At 37.7% G+C, this 19432-nt stretch overlaps 1 pseudogene; it reads right to left on the bottom strand.

Annotated features, from left to right (window-relative positions):
• Positions 1–19432, bottom strand: part of LOC100349577 (small ribosomal subunit protein mS40-like) — a 112694-nt pseudogene that overhangs the window by 10197 nt on the left and 83065 nt on the right.

Consider the following 19432-nt stretch of genomic DNA (forward strand, 5'->3'; position numbering starts at 1 on the left):
TTAGAGTATAAGAATAGATTCCCACTTGTCTTGAGGTGAGGTTGATGAAACTTTTTTTTTTTTTTTTTTTTTTTGACAGGCAGAGTGAACAGTGAGAGAGAGAGACAGAGAGAAAGGTCTTCCTTTGCCGTTGGTTCACCCTCCTATGGCCGCCGCGGCCAGCGCGCTGCGGCTGGCGCAGCGCGCTGATCCGATGGCAGGAGCCAGGTATTTCTCCTGGTCTCCCATGGGGTGCAGGGCCCAAGGACTTGGGCCATCCTCCACTGCATTCCCTGGCCACAGCAGAGAGCTGGCCTGGAAGAGGGGCAACCGGGACAGAATCCGGCGCCCTGACTGGGACTAGAACCCGGTGTGCCGGCGCCACAAGGCAGAGGATTAGCCTAGTGAGCTGCGGCGCCGGCCTTGAAACTTTCTTGAAGCAGGGTCCCTTCCGGCTCATAGGTGAAATTGTATCTTGGCCATAACCCTCTCCTATTGTTCTCATGGGAAAATATCAACAGGACTTGGTTGGTTTATTTGCTTGCTTGCTTCTTCAAAGATGTATGTAAATTCTCTAGCTGCCAGCAATATACGCCAGTAGACAATTAGAAGTGTTCAGGAGCTGGAAGATTTCACAGAGCAGTTTTCCCTGAGTTTGTTCCCAAAAGAGATTTATCTTTCTTTGTCCTCCCATCCCCACCTACAACTTCAGCCAATCCCGCAGACAAACATGCCTCAAACAAGTCTCTCCGAAACCCCAGGGACCACATCCTTAGGAACAGATAATTACACGGTAGTGACTTTTTTCTCTGGCTAGCTTATCTATAATTTTTCATCCTCCTTGCTTTTTTTCTCACTGTCTCATGGCCCTTGTTCTTTTTAACCCAGTGGAATTGCTTCTGTTGCTATGTAAGATGCTTCGGAGTTTCACTTATCCTCATAAGAGTCTCATGGTGCCTTAGCATGTTACTCTGGGGCAAAAAATCGTGAGTTCATTTTAAAAAAAATTAAAAAGGTGAATTGTTTTAAAAATAAGACTGGAAATAGATGATGCCTGGATTCCTGTGTGAGATCTTCTAAAACTTATGCATGTTACTGTAATAGAGGTCACTGAATTCTAAGGTCAATGAGCCTAGTGATATCATAACACTTAAATAGGATCTAGGGTGCAATGATTATCCAATAGGAAATTGTTGAAGAAACAATGAAATATTATTATATACAAGGGCCATATTTACACAAAGTATGTTTTAGCAATAAAGTATTCTTGGATAGAATTAAACTTGGTACTCTGTATAGACAAGAATCATTGAATTATATTGTGGTATACTATGATAAACTATAATGTATATATTATGTTAGAGATGAAAAGGCATTCTGAAGATTTCAAGTCCTAGTTTCTCATGGTGTCCAAAGTAAACAGTAGCCCAGATAGGCAAAAAACAATAAACAAACAAAGCCACATAAGAAAAAAAAAAGCTTCCTAAGAATATAAGTAAATATGTAGCAATCATAAGGGATTTAAATCATTAATAAACATGTTCAGGTCACTGCTAAAATCAGTGCCTGAAGCGCTGATTGCAGAGCCTGAAAGCAAGGACTGTGCCCTTCCTTCACATTGTGGGGACTGATACTTTGTGTTCTTCCACAGCATCATTTATGCCTGTTCAATAAATACCGGTTTACTCCTAAGTGAATAAATGGTGCAGAGGAATTTTCCTGACTTAATTTACCTAACTTGGGGACAGCGCTGTGGCAAAGTAGGTTAAGCATCTGCCTATGGTGCCAGCATCCCATTTGGGAGCCTATTCAAGTCCTGGCTATGTCACTTCCTATCCAGCTCTCTGCTGATGGCCTGGGAAAGCAGCAGAAGATGGCCCAAGAGCTTGAGCCCCTGCATCTGCATGGGAGACCTGGAAGAAGCTCCTTGGTCCTGGCTTTGGATCGGCCCAGCTCCTGATGTTGTGGCCATCTGGGGAGTAAACCAGAAGATGAAGGACTTCTCTGTCTCTCTCTCTCTAACTCTTCCTCTCAAGTAAATAAATACATCTTTAAAAATTTTACCAAATTTTCTCTCTGACCACCTTGATAATTCTGTTTTTATGAGCCATTTGATTTGGTAGAAGAAATTGTTGACTCCCATTTCCCTGTTAAAAGAATAGGCTGATTTGTCTTGTTAAAATTCAAACCAAATTTCCATGGAATGGGGATTTTTCACTCCTACAGTAAGGTGAAATACTACTGAAGAAAGTCTTGACATTTTCTTCTTCTCATATATCTTTATCTTCTTATAATATCTGACAGTGAAATTAGTCTAGAAGCAATATCTGCATGAAACCCAAGTTCTCTTCTCTCTTCAAATCAGTAGATCTCTATCTAGCATTTGCTGATTCTAAGAGGATTCCTTTGTGTTAACAGTACATAGTCTATTAAAATCTTCCCATGTGGTGAAGTCTGCACAAATCCAGTAACTGCATTAAAAATCAACCTGAGTTCAACTTTTTATCCAGGTTTTATTTGCTTTTATAATATTGAGTTATGCTACTCTACCAAGAGACAGTGAATTAGCACAGTTTGGAAACTGTAATATTTTTAAAATTTATGGGGAAGTTTAGAGAAAATAAGTCTTGTCTTCTTAGTAGACTGTGTCACATAACAAGAATGATGCAGAGTATGTTTTGAGTTGCAGAGATCCTGGTCAATCTTTTCTCTGTAGGTATCTGAACTAGAAATAAATTAATGACATAGGGGCTCCATAAATGTTTTCTATGTTTTGGAAAATAAGAGAGAGAAAACACATCCTCTGTAACACCTATCTTATCTAATGCCCATCTTCTCTTTCATCTTTGCTTCTTTTCCCTACTTTGATCATTCAACAGGCTTAATACAAATATACTTCATTTTTTATTACCTTATTTTACCCATTCAATTTTGGTTGTTGGCAGTGAATCAAGAAACAGATGACAGAACCATTTACTGGTGGTACAAAGGTCTTGTAGAATATAATTTCACACTTACCCCATAAACCACCTTCATCATCACCACCACCACCACCACCACCATCATCATCATCATCAAAATACAATGCTTTAACCGTTTCTACAGCCCTAGCTCTGTGCATCCATTCTGGTATAGTTTTGTATTATCTTCAGTTGAAGAGTTTTCCTTAATTTTCTCAAATAAGATTATTAAACTTACAACAGAAACAAAAGAGTATTTATGGACCAAGATTTATGGAAGATTATTTTTTTTAAATCTGAGTTCTTTTGTAGGCCTTCTAATATATCAGTTACTCATTTATATCTTGCTATATTCCAAGGAAGATTAGAGGTAAGACATGTACAAAACAAGATAATAAACATACAAAGAAAAATGAAAAATGGCAATACAATAAAGGCTTATTTCACACAAAACTGCAATTTATTTAAGATAAACCAAAATTGTTCCCTTCATTTTCTTAGTAAATCAAACAAATATGGATGCCTTTAAGTAGCTAGGACCACAAAAGGCATTTTAAAAGAATAATACAATGATAAGTGTGTTCTAGTTTCAGTTGAATGATTTCTATATAAATACTTCTATAATTTGAATGAAAAGAGAAGAAAAGGCATCAGTTCAAACTTTCAGGAACATTTTGCTTTAAGATACAAAGTACTCTGTATTTCCCTTCATCTAAAAAAAAGTCTCTTGAAATTAAAAAGATTTCAAGAAATATGTTGATGTTTTATCACCTAGTCAACTTTTAAAAAAGGTTTATTTATTTGAAGAAGGAACATATAGACAGGCATACTGATCTCCTGTCTGCTGGTTCATTTTGCAAATACCCACAATCACTGGGGCTGAGCAGGCTGAAGCCAGGAGCCAAGAATTCAGTCTAGATCTCGCACATACATGGCAAAGATCTGACTACTTGAGGTATCACTGTGACCTTCAGGATGTGCAGGGAGCTGGAATTGGGAGCCTAGCCTAGATTCTGCTGAGGCACTCCAGTACAGGGTATTCTAAGTGGCTTTTTAACCACCAGGCCAGATGCCCACTCCAGCTTTTGAAGAGTGACACTTACATATTCATACCTGGAAATGTGTCCCCTGTGTGTTTAGCTCCTACCCATTAGGACATCTCAGTTTAATTGGAGATACATTTATACACAATGCCAGCAGAGAAAGAATAAGTTAATAGAAGAGTCACTCAATGTGATGAATACACATTGAATTGTAAAAATCATATAGATGCAAGTTCAAATCCTGACTCATCTACTTCTCCATTGCTAGAGAGGAAAATTCTGAATTCTCTTTTTTAAGAGTCTATCTGTTACCAACAGCAACATAGATTCCTTTAGATCTTAGAATGGTGAGCTCCATCTCAGGAAAACTTTTCCTAACTCATTTGACAGTGTCACTTTTCCCATCAGATACTCTCATAGCACCCTCCCCTTCCTTCTTAGCACTTATTACTTCCATAACCTTACATTTGAATCAGTGGTTCTTTAATTACTGTATATGTCTGATACTTGTCAAAGGGCCAAAAACCTAGTAGATCCCCAATAAACTTTGGTTGAATGGCTGAATAATTGATTGAAGGAATACATGCACGAGTAAATCATGTAAATCATGTACTTGGCCCATAAATGACTAAGAGCCTGACCTCTTGGTGATCTATAATATTGGCTAGGAAAATTCTCCCTCATTCTCACAAAGAAACAATATTATCATTCACTCTTCAGAGGAGTGTTATGGCATTAATCCAGACCAATTTTTAAAGAATAAATATAGGTATGATCCACTTTGCTTTTCTCTAAGGAGGAAAATAACTTAAGCTCTTATGTAAGACATAGATAATTAAATCAGAGGCTTTATAGATTGTATATTGAATTACAATGTTTAGTGTTTATTCCATAATCTCAGTTGCAGTGATGAAAAACTTTTCTCTTAGATCCTTTAATGGAGAAGTGTATATAAAGTTCTTATTCTCTATGCACTGAGTAATTGGCACAAAACAGAGATACTCATCTGATTATAACAATTTTTATTTTTCATTAACAGAGGAAATGTCCCAAGACATAAGACAAGAATCATATTTTTTTTCTTTACATTGGTAGATAAATACCAAATTAATGTCCAACCTAACCTGAAAAATCAATGAAAGCAACATAATGCTTGACACACTGTGTATACTCTATAAATATTTATTAAATGTAAGGGTGTATGACTGATTGACTAACTGAATAAATCAAAATGAACCTGGAAAAACTCTATCTAGAGAGAAAAGCTGACCTCAACAAGGGGTCTCAGCATTGCCCACTTATTTTAAAGTTGTCATTGTTTGTGTCTACATTGGATCTTCTACAACTAAACTTTGCTTTGTACTTCCAAACTATATCATTTAGTATTAATGTTCTCCACAAAAAATACCATCAGGGACACACCTATAATCAAAGAAATGAGTTTATTTCTCATTGCAATGAAAGAATAATAAAGTATCTCAAAAGGTGTCATTAGCAATGATTAATTTTAAGATTTGGGTTCACATTAGGCATTTTGAGGAAGAGATCAGGGGATATTCATTTTGGATTGAGTGCTATCAGGAAAATAGGATTAATCCTATGTTTGGATTATTTTAATTTTTAAAAAAGGAAGAATGGGGTATATACTCCAGGAATTTCCAAGATGGCAGAGAAGTGAGGGAGTTTACTGCTCTAGTTTAGGAGAAAATAGTTTTTAAAAAGTGTAGAGAGTGCAGTCTCTGAGAAGAGTTAGGAAGAAAACAACAGAGGAAACTCTACAAAATTAGGGGATACAGTGGACCTACATGGAGGGCATGGATACCCACAACTCAGGATCCTAGCAGCTCAGAGCCTATGCACCAGTGTTGGAGAGTGAGGAGAGACCAGACTGCAGCAGTCCAAGCCACTGGTGATAAAGCTGCAGAAACAGCCTAGAGGGAACCTAGCTTGGAGCCTAGTGGGGGATAGTGTACCTGCCAAACTAGAGGAGGAAAAAAAAAGGAGGGACATATTTCTCTCTCCCCGTCATCTTACAATGGCATCCTGTAATAAGCTGATAGAGTGGGTGCCATTTTGAACATATATAAGAGCCATGCCAGTTCTTGTCTGCGAGTAGCAACCAGCTGAGTGGAGACTCCTAACTCTGCTGGGGAGAACTAACGGGGGCTGGGTACTCATGACTGGGGGAGGCTTGTGTGCTGGAACTGTGAAAAAAAAAAAAAACAGGCTATGAGGGAGGACTCACAGTGTGGCTGGGACTTTGGGCAGTCACTGTGGGAGACTCCACACAATCAGGGCTTCCCAGTTACCTGGTGAGGGACATTGCTGGAGAATCTGAGCCTAGATTGAGGACTGCACAGATCCTTTGTGTGGTCTTTGGGACAGATCAGATGAATATATACCCACAGGCTATATATATATATATATATATATATATATATGAATATATACCCACTTAGGCGCTGGTCTCCTTTGAGGAAAGAGCTCAGTTGAGCAGAATAAAGCTCTCTTCTGGTAATAAAATAATAAATAAATAAAAACAGGTGAGATTTACCAGGCCACACCTGGGTGTCTCACCTTAGACAGTCCCTCCATCCTGGAGAACTAACTGAACAGAGTTCCTACACCCATCACATATTTCTAGATATTCACTGAAAGCAGACACTCCACTTATCTACAGAGATGCAAAGATAAATTCACCACAACAAAAAAGCAAAGAAGAAATCAATGAGTGCTACCACAAATAATGAATAACAAATGCACCAATTTAAGAAACAACAATAAGGAAGACAACATGACACCCCCAAAAGAACACAATACTTCGATACTAGATTGTGAAGATGATGAGATTGAAGAAATGCCAGAAATGCAATTCAAAAAATTGATAAGATTACATAGAAGTAATCAGAAGCAAATGCACAAACTACTGAAATCCATACAAGAAAAGAAAGAAAATTTCTCCTACTAAATTGAGATCTTAAAAAGAAATCAAAATGAAATGAAGAATTCAATAAAACAAATAAAAAATGCAGTAGAAAGCCTTTGTATATCCATACAATGCCAAGGCTGAGATTGAGCTTCTTGGATAAATCCCATTCACAATGTCTACAAAAAAAAAATCAAATGCATTGGAATAAATTGTACCAAGGATGTCAAAGATCTCTATGATGAGAATTACAGAATACTGAAGAAAGAAATAAAAGCAGATACCAAAAATGGAGGGACCTTCCTTGTTCATGGATTGGAAGAATCAATACCATCACAATGTCCATTCTTCCAAAGGCAATTTGCAGATTCAATCTGATGCCAATCAGAAGTCCAAGGACATTCCTCTGAGATGCAGAAGAAACAATGCTGAGATTCATGTGGAAAAGCAGGAGACCTCGAGTAACTGAAGCAATCTTAAACAACAAGGCCAGGACTAGCAGCCTCATAATACCAGATTTCAAGACATCCTACATGGCAATGATAGTCAAGACAGCCTGGTACTGGTACAAAGACAGATGGAGAGACAAGTGGAACAGAACAGAAATTCCAGAAATCAATCCAAGCATCTACAAGCAACTTGTATTTGACCAAGTAACTAAAACCAATCCCTGGAGCAAGGGCAGTCTCTTCAACAAATGGTGCTGGGAAAACTGGATTTCCACAAGTAGAAGTATGAAACAAGACCCCTACCTTACACCTTACACAAAAATCCACTCAAAATGGATTAAAGATCTAAATCTATGACCCAACATTATCAAATTATTAGAGAATTGGAGAAACCCTGCAAGACATTGGCACCAGAAAAGAGTTCTTGGAATAGACACTAGGGGCACAGGCAGTCAAAGCCAACATTAACAAATGAGATTATATTAAATTGAGATGTTCCTGTACTGCAAAAGAAACACTCAAGAAAATGAGGATGCAATGGACAGAATGGGAGAAATTATTTGCAAACTATGGAACTGGTAAAGGATTAATAAGAAGACTATACAAAGATCTCAAGAAACCCCACAACAAGCAAACAACCCAGGTAAGAGATGGACCAAGGACTTAAACAGACATTTTTCAAAAGAGGAAGTCCAAATGGCCAACAGACATAATGAAAAAAGTGTTCAGGATCAGTAGCCATTATAGAAATGTAGATCAGAACCACAATGAAGTTTCACTTCACCCCAGCTAGAATGGCTCTTATACAGAAATCAACAAAGAACAAATGTTGGTGAGGATGTAGGGAAAGGTGAACCCTGATCCACTGTTGGTGGGAATGTAATCTGGTAAAGCCACTATGGAAGACAGTATGGAGATACCTCAAAAATGTGAGTATAGTCCTACCGAATGACCCAGCCATCCCACTCCTCGGAATTTACCAAGGAAAATGAAATCAGTAAATAAAGAGTTATCTGCACCTCCATGTTTATTGAAGCTCAATTCAAGATAGCTAAGACATGGAATCAACCTATATGCCCATCAACCAAAGACTGGATAAAGAAATTATGGGATATTTCACTATGAACTGCTACTCAGCAGTAAAAAGAAATATGAAATCCAGTCATTTGCAACAAAATCGATGAATCTGGAAAACATCATACTTAGTGAAGTAAGCAAGTCCCAAAGGGCCAAATACCATATGTTCTCCTTGATCTGTGAGAACTAATAGAGCACCTAAAACAAAATCTGTAGAAGTGAAATTGACACTCCAAGAAGAGTTGACTTGAGCTGCCCTTGACTTGACTGTTGAGGAACAGTTTTGTTTTTTTAAATTTTTTCATTGTTTCCTTCATATATTTGTTGACCTCCAAAGTCAGAATTACACAGAGAGAGGAGAGGCAGAGAGAGAGAGGTGGGGGGGGGAGTTCTATCATCCGATGGTTCACTCCCCAATTGGCCTCAACGGCCAGAGCTGTGCTGATCCAAAGTCAGGAGTCAGGAGCTTCTTCCAGGTCTCCCATGCGGGTGCAGGGGCCCAAGCACTTGGGCCTGCTTTCCCAGGCCATAGCAGAGTGCTAGATGGGAAGTGGAGCAGCCAGGTCTTGAATTGGTGCCCATATGGGATGCTGGCTCTTCAGGCCAGGTCTTTAACCTGATGTGCCACAGCGCTGGCCCCATTGAACTCTTTACTTAACACAGAGTTAATCATATGTGAATAAAATCAATCGAAGATGGGTTGTACTAAAGATAAGAGTTGGAATAAGAGAGGGAGGAGTAAGTTTGTAAATGTAAAGTTATATTTCTGTATAGTTCTGCATACATCACTACAGACTTACTTCTAAGGTACAACTTAAAAACTTGTCATGGGATCCCAAATCCCTTTAAGTTGGGTGGTAAAAATGCCATATAAAGTGTTAAAGTGATTATATTAAGTGTTAATGTGAACATATAGATATGATCAAGTGTTAAATTGATCATATAAATAGGATCAAGTGTCTGATAATAATAATAGATAGAATTAAAAAGAGAAAATGTTTCAACATGGGAAATAGTGCACACAGCAAACTCATAGATTGACAATCGCTTTAAGTAACACTCTGACCTCAGATTCAGCCCTTAAGTCTCCTTCCTGGTCTGGCTGAAAAGCCCATGATAGCATTTCAGCCATGGAAAGACAAGACACTGTGGTAAAAATTGTTCTAAATGAAGGATATCTGTGAGTGAGACCCCAGTGGGAAGATGTGACCACCAAAGAAGGATGTACTTTTCTCTAAAAGGAGGAGAGAACTTCCACTTTGCTTATGGCCTTGTCTAAATACTGACAGAGTTCGTGGATTCAAAAGACTTCTATAACCTAGGCAGCTCATGTCAAGAGCCTCATGTGGTCACTAACATCATACATAAGATTGTTAATTGTTAAATTAACAATAGAAGCCACTGTGCACTAACTCCCTATGCAGGACCTATGTCCTCAGTGAGTTGTGTAGAGAGTTAACTGAAAAACTAGCTCTTGAACAGTTGTGTGTGTGTGTGCAAATTGTTGAAATCTACTTAGCATAGAGTTGGTCTTCTGTGTACAAAGTTAATTGAAAATGAATTTTAATGGAGAATGGGACTGGCAAGCAGAGAAGGAGGAGGAGGGGGTAGGAGTATGGGTGGGAGGGCAGGTATGGTGGGAAGAATAACTTTATTCCTAAAGTTGTACTTATGAAATTTGTATTCCTTAAAAATTAATTAATTAATTAATTAAAAAGAAGAATGGAAGGACACTAAAGTTGTTATTGGTATATAGGTAGATGAGCAAATATTTGCCTAAATATTCATACATACTAGTTGGCCAAAGTGGGTATTTGGTATATTGTGACTGGACAATGTTCATGTATTTTCCGTGTTCAGACATGATTATAGAATAATCTTATTTTTATCTTGATATATCACAGAAGGGCCTTGTCTTACGTTGCCGTTCTGTAACAGAACATCAAGACCTTACTGAGTACCAGGCTAGCTGCTGGATGTCATGGGCCACTTTGTTTCTTTCACCGAAAAAAAGTACATTAAAAAACCCACAACTGAAACTATACTTATATATTTGATTTAAATCAAATTGATTTCTCAGTCCCTTAGTAGAACCTATTAATTAAGTAGGATTGGCACAATTAATATCATACTCAATGGTAAAAGATTTTCCCCTAACATTAGAAACATGACAAAGACTGTCATTTTTTTTCAATATTTCTATCTAATATACTATTGGAAGTTCTAGTTAGGATAATTGTGCAAGGAAATAGAAATAAAATGCATCTAAATTGCAAAGGAAGAAGTAAAATTAACTCTGCTCACAAATGATGCATGACTTTGAATAAAACTAAACAATAAAATTAGTCTATAAGCAGTATTTGCTTGAAATTCAAGTTTCCTTTGTTTCAAACTAGTAAGAAAATCTCTTGTTTTCTGATTTTGAAAGAACTCTTTTGGGTTAGTAACACATGGTCTTTAACAATATTCCTGTTATTACAGATTCTGTCAAAATTTAAACTTAAAACTAAAATCTTTATTTTTTAAAGATTTATTTATTTATTTGAAAGTCAGTTACACAGAAAAAGAAGGAGAGGCAGAAAGAGAGAGAGAGAGAGAGAGAGAGAGAGAGAGAGAGGTCTTCCATCCACTGGTTCACTTCCCAATTGGCAGCAATGGCCAGAGCTGTGCTGATCCGAAGCCAGGAGCTTCTTTCGGGTCTCCCATGTGGGTGCAGGGGTCCAAGGACGTGGGCCATCTTCTACTGCTTTCCCAGGCTACAGCAGAGAGCTGGATTGGAAGTGGAGCAGCGTGACCTGAACGGGCACACATATGGGATGCTGGCACTGCAGGCAACGGCTTTATGCATTATGTCACAGCACTGGACCCAACACTAAACTTCTTAGGTCAACTTTTTTCAAGATTTCTTTTCAGGAAACCTAGTTAGTGTCTTCACTAGGAGATTTTAAATGAATATAGCTTTGAAAATGGATGATGCTTAGTGTAAGATTTAAAATTCCCTGGAAATCCTAGAGAAAATGAGTTTTGGACTCTTAGTTGAGTGCTATTTATGCAACAACAGTGATACACTTGAACTTTTGGGACATAGAAATCCTAGTCACAGAGCTTGCTCTGTAGGCATCTGCCATAGAAATAGCTACATAGGTTATTATTAAATTTATTCTTCTTTTAGGAAATTAAGATATGGAGAAAAATCCTCTGTAACACAGTCTCATCCACCCTTGTCCAAGATTTTGTTTTGCCTCTTTTTCTCATTTCACTTTGCTCACTCATTATATGTAAAAACATCTCAAAAGATTATGAATACACACACATGCCTAGAGCTCATACATAAATTCAGCAAAGTTTTAAGATGCAAAATACATAAAACTCAGCTGGGTCATTCTTTTTTTAATAAAAAATTTATTTCTTTGAAAATCAAAGTTACACAGAGTGAGACAAACACACACAAACAGAGATATTCCACCCTCTGGTTCACTCCCCAGATAGTGACAGTGGCCAGTGCTGCATCAGGCCACAGTCAGGAACCAGGGTCTTCTTCCAGGTCTTCCACATTGGTGGCAGTGACCCAAGTACTTGGGCCATATTCTGCTCCTTTTCCCAGGCCATTATCAGGGAGCTGAATCACAAGTGGAGCAGCAGAAATATGGAAACTCATCTGAAAATTCATACTGAATGTCATTAGACCACAGCTAGTCAAAACAGTGTTGGGGAGAAGACAGTTGGAGGACTCCTTATTTATAGTTTCAAAATTCGCTACATAGCTATAACAACAAAAACAATTTTAATCTTTCTGATGCTATTGCAAATGGAATTTTTATTTCATTTTCCATTGTTCATTGACAATGAATTGGAGCTGGCGTTATGGTGTAGGGGGTAAAGTTGCCACCTGCAGCACTGGCATCCCATATGGACACCAATTTCTGTCCCAGCTTTATACTATGTACAAAAAGTAACTCGAAGATGAGAACAGAAACCTGGATACATTTAACATAAAACTGTATATTCACATGCAAAAAACGAAGTTGGATTTTTACTTTGAAGCATATAGAAAAATTACTCAAGACTTAACATAAAGGTTAAGCTAAAACTCTTAGAAATAACATAGGAGGAAATCTTTATAACCTTAAATTTGGCAGTGATGGCTTGTATATGACAGCAGAAGCACAAATAACAAATAAAAAAATGGATCAATTTAATTTTAGTCAAATGCTAACATTTCTGTGCATCAAAGAATATTATCAAGAGAGTCAGGAGACAACCCACGGAATGGGAGGAAATATTTGCAAATATATATGTGGTAAGAGATTAATATCCAGAACTTTTCAAGAGTCCTGGAATACAACAACAAAATAAGATGGCCTAGTTCAAAAATGTGCAAAGCGTTTGAACAGACATTTTCCCAAAGAGGATAACAAATGGTCAGCAGCACATAAAAACATGTTCAATAATATTACCCATTAGCAAAATGCGAGTCAAAACCATAATGAGATGCTACTATACACTTACTACAATGGCTATTATTTTAAAAATTCAGAACTAGAGAATGAGGGCAGCATATAGGAGAGAGGGAAGGCAAAAAGGAAGGAGGGAAGGAAGAATGAAGTTGGAAGGAAGGGAGGGAAGAAGGAAAAGAAGCAGAGCAGGTATTGACAAGAATGTAGAGAAATGTGAACCCTGTGCCACTTTGCTGGTTAAAATGCAAAGGGATATAGCCTCTATGGAAATTTTTTTGGCGATTCCTCAAAATGTTAAGAATATAGAATTAGAATATAGAATTACTATATGATCAACAATTCACATATAGTTATACACCTACAGCAGTTGCTCAGATACTTGAACATCATTGTTTGTAACAACATTATTCACAATAATCAAAAGATGGAAAAAACTTAATTGACCATAAAATGATAAATGAGTAAGCAAAAAACAGTGTATTATTGTATATTATACACATTGTATACATACTATTGAATATTATTCAAACTTGAAAAAAATAGAAGTTCTGATATATGTTAAAATATGATGAAATTTTAATCTTCCTAATTAAGGTAAGCCAGATACAAAGCCAAGGATATTGTGTGATTCTCCTTTTTTTCTTTTATTTACTCATCTATTTGGAAGGTAGAGTTATAGACAGTGAGAGAGAGAGAGAGATTTTATTTTTTTTTAATTTGACAGATAGTTAGGCAGTGAGAGAGAGAGATAGAGAGAAAGTTCTTCCTTCCATTGGTTCACCCCCAAATGGCCGCAATGGTCGGAGCTGTGCCTATTCAAAGCCAGGAGGTAGGTGCTTCTTCCTGGTCTCCCATGTGGGTGCAGGTCCAAGCATTTGGGCCATCTTCTACTGCTTTCCCAGGCCATAGCAGAGAGCTGGATTGGAAGAGGAGCAGTCAGTGCTAGAACCTGTGATTCTCCTTATATTAGGCATCTAGATTAGTCAAATTCAGAGAGACTGAAAGGAGACTAGGAATTTCCAAGTGACTGGGTGACATGGAAAGTATTATTATTTTTTAATTTATTTTACTTTTTTTTTTTTTGACAGACAGAGTGGACAGTGAGAGAGAGAGAGACAGAGAGAAAGGTCTTCCTTTTCCATTGGTTCACCCCCCAATGGCCACTGCGGCCGGCGCAGCGCGCTGATCTGAAGCCAGGAGCCAGGTGCTTCTCCTGGTCTCCCATGTGGGTGCAGGGCCCAAGGACTTGGGCCATCCTCCACCGCCTTCCCAGGCCACAGCAGAGAGCTGGACAGGAAGAGGAGCAACCAGGACAGAATCCGGCGCCCCGACCGGGACTAGAACCCCAGGTGCTGGCGCTGCAGGCGAGGATTAGCCTATTGAGCCATGGCACCGGCCAATTATTTTTTTTTTTTTAATGGTGCAGAGTTTCTGTTTGGGATTATAAAAAGAAATTATAGTAGATTATAGTAGAAATTCTAGAATAGAAAAAAATTCTAGGATAGTGATGATGGTTGCACCACATTGTTGACCACTGAATTGTACATTTAAAAATGGTTGGGGGCTGGCGCCATGGCACAGTAGGTTAATTCTCTGCTTGCAGCACCAGCATCCTTTATGGGCACTGGTTTGATTCCCAGCTCTTCTGATCCAGCTCTGTGCTATGGCATGGGAAAGCAGTAGAAGATGGCCCAAGCATTGGGTCCCTGCACACACGTGGGAGACCTGTAAGAAGTTCCTGGTTCCTGGTTTCGTATTGGCTCAGCTCTGGCTGTTGTAGCCATTTGGGGAGTGAACCAGCAGATGGAAGACCTCTCTCTGTCTCTCCTTCTCACTGTCTGTAACTCTACCTCTCAAATAAATAAATAAAATCTTTTTTTTTAAATGGTTGAAATGGTAAAGTTTATGTTATGTGTATTTTGCCACAATAAAAAGAAAAGGTAACGTTGTTTTCAGTGGGAAAAGAGAAATACAGTTTGATTAGAGGCAGCATAAAATGAGTACTTTAAAACAGCAATGAATTATCAGTGTTAGGGTATTCAAAGACATAGTAAATATGGAGAAAGAGAAGAAATTGTAAATGTCTATTACTTGGTGTTTTTAGTTGTTGACACTGAATTATAGAAAGATGATTTCCAAAATTATGAAACACAGAAAGTAGGAATTTCTATTTTTACAAAATTTATAGAGAAGGATTTTTGTAAAATAACAACAGATAGAAAACTGGAATTTCTGTTTTTATACAAGTTATGCAACTCAATTACTAAAATACATCTGAAAATAGTATAAATGACTAAATGGGACTCTATTCTAACAAAATACTACAGAATATTTTAGAATTGTACTTGCAATTTGTCACCTCTTATTTTAACACATCACTTTAAAGATAATTATTTTTGATTGATTCCTATTGCTCTCTGATTAGGTAAATAATGAACACCAATGGGAAAAATTTCTCTATTCTTACATGTTAGAATGCCCACATTTTTATGTGCTTATGTAGATTTTAAATCTTTTTTTTAAAGATCAATTGACTCCCCTGAAGATTGTATCTCTAGTCTACATTTTCTTTTTATCATCCATCACATCCTGTCAGAGATGTTAGTGAGTTTTGGCCGGTTCCCAGGACCTCTGACAGACTTTCATCTTCAGAAATGCTATTGTTTCCTGTATGGATAACCTCCGGATCAAAAAAAAAAAAAAAAAAAAAAAAGCCCTGCTCTCCCACTGATTTGAAGGCAGAACTTCTAGCATGGTTTATGTATGACTTTTTTCTGAAGACATGCAAATTCTTGTAGCTTCTCACACATGAAAGTTCCTGACTTTACTGTCATCTTCTTCAAAGTGCATATTGCCAGAAATAATTCTACATACACAATTAGCTTTATTTTAACCTCTGAAGTTTCTTTCATTCACATGTGTGGTCCTCTCCCTCCTTTAATATTAGTGTAATATTTATATTTTTCACTTGACAGAAAATACACACAGAGACACCCACATTCCAAGTACACTTTTGGATTGAGTCTTTGCAGAGAATCAAGTGGTATATATCACTAAAAGCCAAGTATGGCTGAGAAGGATCACTGAGCTTTCACTTCAGCAGCAACAGTGGAGCAAAGATTAGCTAATTTTCTGGCTAATAAGAGTATTTCTCAGGGTGGTTGTCCATATTAGGTTATAAAACTGAAACTATAGCCAAACATCACCCTCTGCGTTGGGCAGTTCTGCCAGATTTGGTGTATAGATACATTGCCTCCTAACTCTTTCCTAGCATCAGTTTTTTTTTGATAGCACATCTGCTTGTGTAGAGATGAGATAATTAACATATGACTTAAATAAAGGACTTCTACTGTAGATATAATTCATTTCCCTAGTAGTTTTTGAACCTATATAATTAATGAACAATTATTTTGCTTATTTAAATTGTTTATACTGTTTAAAATACAACCGTAATGATAATGCAAGTCATTAGTATAGTGCAGTAAATATTAATTGAATAGTTTAACCATTTCTTAATACAATATATTTTGAAGATTTATTTATGTGAAAGGGAGAGTTTCACAGAGAGAGGAAGAATCAGAGAAAGAGAGGTCATATGTCTGTGAATTTACTCCCCAAATGCCAGCAATAGCCAGGGCTGCATCAGGCTGAACTCAGGAGACAGAAACTTTATTTGGGTCTGCCACATGCGTAGCAGGGACTCAAGAACTTGAGCTATCATCTGTTGCCTCCCAGACCAATTAGCAGGAAGCTGAATGGGAAGTGAAGGAGCTGGGACTTGAACCAGACACTCTGATGTGGAGTGTGGGCATCCAAGCAGTGGCTCAACCCTATGCAGCACATGGCTGCATCTGATAGTAATTTTTTAGAGTTCCAATTCACACTGAACGTCTCTATATATAGAAGTGTCATGATTTAAAAGTTGAATTCAAAAAGTCAAATATAAATATTGATGTGAATATTCTTGGTGGATAAACTGTTAATTTAAATTGCTTCATATTTTAATATTGCTCTAAATTACTTTCCATTTCTTATTATACAATTAATGTCTGCATGCTGGAACTTCAAATGAGCAAAAACTATGTTTGATGTTCCAAATTAAAAACATAAATTAAAAATATGTCTATCAGTAATTTTAGTTAGAGCCCACTTTTCATTTATATTCCTTTCATTTGATAATTTTATATGTGTGCAAACTAAAAGGGATAAAAGGACAAAGGAAGTTTTACTTATTTCAGTGTTTCCAAAGCAAGGAGAACCTTCACTGTTATCATTTCCTCTGAAAAGCATGAGTCTCATTGGAGCAGTATTAAACAGAATGAAACAGCCTGGTAGGATATGAAGCCTGGTTTCCACATTGTCTAGGGACCTGTTTGGCCAAAGCACATATTGATAGTGTGCCTTCCTCTAATAACATGATAACTATATTCATGTAACATAGTAAGAAATGTGCATTTGGTGTCTGTCTGAGTTCCTGGCACAGAACTTCCAGAATCCTTGGAATAGTTAGAGTAATAGAAGTGAATGGAGCGTCTTTCATGATCTGTAATAAGCTTTTTTTCAGTCATACCTGATTTTAAGCTAATGAAGTGTCTCTGGAAGGCTGGGGATTTGGTTTCCAAAGGAGTCAGCCATGTGATTACACTGTTGGATTTCTAGCCCTACCCTCAGTGACTTCTGGGGAGGGGAGTGGAGTGAGGTTTGACTTTCAGTCTCCTCCAACTAAGAATTTCATCAATCATGTCTGTGCAATGAAGCCTCCAGAACACCCCAAACAGCAGATTTTGGAGAGCTTCTGGGTTGATGAATGCTTCTCAGACCTCATCCCCACCCCGGCTCTATCCCTCTCTTCCGTTTGGCCATTCCTGAGTTCTATCTTTTGTTGTGATCTGGCAGTAGCGGATGAAGCACTTTCCCCAGTTCTGTGAGGCACTGTAGCAAAGGATCATGCCTGAGGGGGGAGTAGTGGGCACCCTCAATGGGAGGGCACTTCAGAAAGCCTGTGAGAAAACTGAGTGAAAGGATAATGTGTGCTTTCCATAAACTTTTTGAAGCCTCCTCTTACATAGTCGGTGGTCACAAGTATGGAGCACAACTTGGGATTTATGACTGGTGTCTGAAGTAGGAGAATCTTTGTGGGCAGAATCCTTAGTCTATGAGATCTCTGCTATGTCTAGACAGTTAGTGTCAGAACTGAATTAAAATGTAGGACAACAGCTGGTATCCACAAAAGGCTGAACTATTTGTTGAAGTCCTGAAGTGGAAACCCCACATGTTTGGTGTAAAAAGAATACTTTTGATTTTTTTCCAAACTATGTACCTGGTACTTTTTTTTCCCCCAAGTATGAAGCACCTCCAGAATTATAAGTTGTGATGTTCAGTTTCAAATACCAGGTTTTTCTGCCTCAATCTAAAAAGGCTAGGAGTTGTTCCAAAATTCAGTGTAATACAAAGAGTTCAGCTCAGGTGCATGGCTTATTGTTGGTTCAGCTTATTCCAAGATCTGCAGATCATTCTCAAACTTCTCAATGCCTTTCTGAAAGTATGTAGGAAGACAAAGCAGAAACTCAATACTTACAACATCAAAAACCATAAGTGAAAAAAGACTCACTGCTAAGATCTTAGATAATTGACTTTAATTACAAGGAAGTGAGACTAAAGGAAAATTTCCCCAGGGTGCAGCTCGCAGTCATAGAGTCAAAAAGTTTTGTAATGTTTACTATGTGAACTTCATGAAGAGTATTTTCACAATACTCATTTCCACGGACTTGAAGAGTTCTTTGTATGCATGGATTTCATTTTCTTTTTGCACTAAAATACGCTTTTATTTTCATTACAATTTCCACAATTTTTTTAAGTGCCCTTGTATGTTTCTATGACAATAAGACCTGGGACGTGTGATAGTGAAGAGCGAGGTGGGCTTTGCTGTTCATCCCTGGCTGCTTTTCTATCATTCTCACCGTCAGCCTCTTTCAGCAATGAACACATCATCCTTAGAAGACAGAGGAAAGAAGTATGCCTGGGTACAATGAGACTACTCAGCTTTCCCCAAGGTCCGGGAGAAATATAAGGTTATTACAAAGTATTCAGAAAGATTAAATTAAAAGTTAAGTTTATTGAGGCTTAAACATATTTTGAAATTTCTTCCATAATATGAATTTTCATGAACTTTTTGAATACCCATTATACGCATGGATTTCATAAGCTTTGTGCACCAAAATACACTTATTTTTGAAATCCATTTTCCACTAAATCTTTTTGATATATCAATGTATAGAGAAATAACTTGAGCCTGGGCAAGATTAAAAAATTCCTACTGAGAAAAAAGACGGGAAGAGCAATATGATTTAAAATAAAAGCCTGCCTTTGAAAGTGATCACCTGTAGCTTTAAGAAAGAAAAATTGGGGCCAGTATCATGGTGCAGCTAGTTAAGCCAACTCATGATGGGCAGGTATCCTATATGGGCACCAGTTCAAGTCCCGCTGCTCCACTTCCAATCCAGCTCCTTGCTAATGTGCCTGGGAAAGCAGTAGAAGAATG

Source organism: Oryctolagus cuniculus, chromosome 3, assembly GCF_964237555.1.
Source record: "Oryctolagus cuniculus chromosome 3, mOryCun1.1, whole genome shotgun sequence".
NCBI classification, from domain to species: domain Eukaryota; kingdom Metazoa; phylum Chordata; class Mammalia; order Lagomorpha; family Leporidae; genus Oryctolagus; species Oryctolagus cuniculus.